Source organism: Frankliniella occidentalis, unplaced genomic scaffold (assembly GCF_000697945.3).
Source record: "Frankliniella occidentalis isolate FOCC.00 unplaced genomic scaffold, Focc_3.1 Scaffold90, whole genome shotgun sequence".
Lineage (NCBI taxonomy): Eukaryota > Metazoa > Arthropoda > Insecta > Thysanoptera > Thripidae > Frankliniella > Frankliniella occidentalis.
Window position 1 is genome coordinate 963,045 of NW_026267219.1, and position 3,599 is coordinate 966,643.

The window sequence follows — 3,599 nt, forward strand, 5'->3', positions numbered from 1 at the left end:
GAGAGAGAGAGAGAGAGAGAGAGAGAGAGAGAGAGAGAGAGAGAGAGAGAGAGAGATGGATGGATGGATGGATCCCCCACCCAACCCCGCCTCGCCACCGAAACTCCGCGGAGAGGAGGAGAGGGTCCTCGGCCCCGCGCGCTTCATGCTCGCCCGCAAAATAACCCCAAATTACGCCGCGTATAAAACAAACCACGAGTCGCCCTGGCCGGCCGGGACAGTGGAGGGCGGAGATAAACAGCGGCCGGTAAATGGCGCGCGGAGGACCTGCCGGGCGGGGCTGGCGCACCGCACCGCGCGGCCGCCGAGCCCAGCCGATACGTACGGCCGCTGATTATATTGGCTCTCCTTTCATCGCGGTGGGGCGCTGTGGGGCTGGGCGGGGCGGGGCGGAGCTGGAGAAGACGTCACTCTTCTGCTGGAGATGCATCTCGCGCTGGAGAGTGCGGGAATCTGGAGCGAGCGGCGGCTGGAGCCATTGTGGCTTATCGTCGTCTTCTCTCTCTCTATTTCTCTCTTTCTTCCCTTTGCCGCTTTCCTCACTCCTGCCAAGGGCGCCTCTATACTGTTGGCCCGCTCAAAATAATAACCACAATAACTTTAGCTCCGCTGCGAGTTGAAAACTAGTCAACGTTTTCCGAGGAGCGCATTGTGAATTTGACCACGTTCGTCACTGTCCAACTGTGAGTAACACGACCAGAATAACTATCGAAAAAATAGAGAGCGAGAGAAGAATCTCGATCCGTGAGCAAGCGGGATAAAAATATTTTCAATGGAGGATTCGCAAAGTTGATCGTATTGCAATTAATTTTATATTCGCGGTGTCCTTCAGGGTTGTGACAGAGGTGAAAATGAGAGAGGTGGCTTATTGGTGTCGGCACGTGAAACGGGAGCCCGGCCGCCCGGCCAGGGTATCGCACGGCAGCTCGCGGTCCTCGGGATCGGAATCGAGGCACGATACGATACACCTCCCCCGGGCCGGCCAGGGCCGAGCGGGGCGGGGCGGGGGGAGCCGGTGGGCGCGGCTGTTTCTCGTCGGGATTCGGGCTGCGCAATAGAGCGTGCGAGCGAGAGGCCTATCCCGCTCCGTCCCGCTCCATCCGCGGCGGCGCGGCACGCACGCCTGTGTAGAGGAGAGGATCAGCCTGTAATCAGCGGGGGGGGCTGCACAGCCCGCCGAGGCGCACCGGCAAAAATTATGTTATTTTTCCCCCCTACATTAACGACTAGTTTGGTTTTATTAGAAGAATCCGTTAAAATTGGAGCCGATTTAGCGGATTATTCCATATGGTCATGCCACGCCATCACACGGCAGCTCGCGATCCTCGTCCATCGCACTACTCGTTGCGTTCTTATACACCGAGCAGCTGCTCGTCTCTTCTCCGTTCAACATTTCGTATATCGAATGTCAGCTGCTGTCGACGTTTTCGTCATAATTGTCGTCGTCTTTCTTTGGCGTTCCTGCCACACGGCAGTCAGTCTATGTGTGGTGGTGCTTCGATTGAATGTGTAAAAAAAGCAGTAATGGCGGGTAATAATGATGTTACTTTCTCTGCAATTGCGCGTGGCGCACGGGCGCACCGACTGCAGCCGCGCTTGTGTGAAAAGACGACGCCTCCTCACTTTCATCCCGCCTTGTTCTCCTGGCTGGTGATGCGTCTGCGTTGTTTGTTCCACGGATCATTCTCACGGGGCCGCACAGACATAGAGTCACTGCGAAAGGAAAGTGCGCGCGCGCACTGCGGTAACTGCCGGCAGCCAAGGCGGTGATGTGCTCGGGCAGGGGCGAGGTAGGCAAGCCGGCAGTACTTCGGCGAGGGGCGGGCTAGGCTATTGGCTCTAGAGTAGGGGCGAGGCAGGCAAGCCTGCAGCACACCGGTGTTCGGCGGGCTAGGCTATGAGTCCCAGTGCAGGGGCGAGGTAGGCAAGCCGGCAGCACACCGATGTGCGGCGGGCTAGGCTGTGAGTCGCAGTGCAGGGGTGCTGTAGGCAAGCCGGCAGCACACCAGAGTGCGGCGGGCTAGGCTATGAGTCGCAGTGCAGGGGCGCGGTAGGCAAGCCGGTAGCACACCGGTGTGTGGCGGGCTGGGCTATGTGTCGCAGTACAGGGGCGAGGTAGGCAAGCCGGCAGCACACCGATGTGCGACGGGCTAGGCTATTGGCTCAAGTGTAGGGGTGAGTTGGGCTAGCTAACCTGTACCGGTATGTGGCGGGCTAGGCTATGCACAGCAGCAACACTCGACTTTGGATAGGCTATGCGCAGAGTGAAGAATGTGGCAAGTGCGCGGTATACGTAGAGTAGCGGGCAGGGCAGAAGGTAGTCGGGGCCTTTGCGGTAGGCTGCACGTTCCGACCTTATCGCCGGCTTTGCATCCTGTACCTGGCGGCGTGGCAGACGACGGGGAGGGTTAATAACGAAAAAAGAAGGAACAGCGGCGACAGAAAAACCCGCGGAGACATGCGCGAGGTGCTGAGCGGGTCTGGCGCTACATTCCAGTGGGCTGGGGGGGGGGGGGGGGGGGGGTCTCTATCCTGCGAGGGCCGGCAGGGACCGCGGAGCCGCTTGCGAGGTCTAGTATGTGGGACACTGAGCTCCGCACAGAGGATGAGTAGGACGAAGTACCAGGCCGCGCCCGACAATGGGCACAGTATGGATTGGATAAATGCGGCTATATGCCTCATTACCAAAAATATCTACTTTAATTTGCGATATTGTTATGTTACTTACGTTTTGAAAACGATGTTTTATTTTTAAGGTATGGTACATTAAATTTTTGACTGACTAATTTTATCATCGAAATGTTTTCAGGTCAACGAGAAGTGTGAGTGATAATAACGTTTAGAATCTCAAATCGTCATTTTCCAACATCCAACATCCAATATTTCTCTTGGAAAATTTTCCCGTAATATCAACAAATATTATTTTCAGTGCAAACAAAAATATCATGAAAATAGCACATTGCTGTGAGTAGACAAATGTAGCCATTTCTGTATTGCAGTACACATCCATCCCCGTCTCGAGCCACGCTGGAAACACAAAGCTGCTAGTATCTAGTGGCTTTATGGGGGCGTTAGTGAAATAGTGCCTTTACAAAGGCGCTACCGGCCCCCTATTGACTGTTTTAAGCAATTCCAATGCCTTTGCAGAGGCAGTAGTGCAGTACCACCTTCAAAAGGTGTTGCAAAGCACCTTTTGTTTTTCCAGTGCACCCCTCTTCATCTAGACATTACTCAAAGCAAGCGGTTTGGACAGAACGTCATAGTTTGCGATATCTTTGTCTCATTTAAACCAGTCGGTAATGGTGACATTTCACTTTTAATTTCGAATGTTGGTGCTTTTTTGTGGTACCCGACACGCGAATGAGACTTACCAAAATCACCTCCACGGTGGATCTTGGGCCGCGAAGTGTAACAATTCCAGACAGCCGGAGCGTGGCACTTCGTTAACTTCGCCGGCACTCACTCATCATTTCCCTCACAAAATCACTCTTGGGGTTAAACTGCAGCTGCACATATCCAACAGGCACTTGTTTCCAACTGTAGCACTGAATCCTCTTGTTTGAGGAGCACATACACACGCGCGCGGGGGGAGATTGGGG

The 3,599-nt window shown here is 54.7% G+C and overlaps 1 protein-coding gene across 2 annotated transcripts in view; it reads right to left on the bottom strand.

The window, feature by feature from the left end:
• Positions 1-3,593, bottom strand: part of LOC113212227 (uncharacterized) — a 129,877-nt gene extending 126,284 nt beyond the window's left edge. For both annotated transcript variants that reach the window (XM_052269356.1, XM_052269357.1), the window contains exon 1: positions 3,372-3,593. The gene's annotated coding sequence lies outside the window, so the exon portion shown is untranslated. The remainder of the gene's footprint in view (positions 1-3,371) is intronic.
• Between the last annotated feature and the right edge of the window lie 6 nt (positions 3,594-3,599).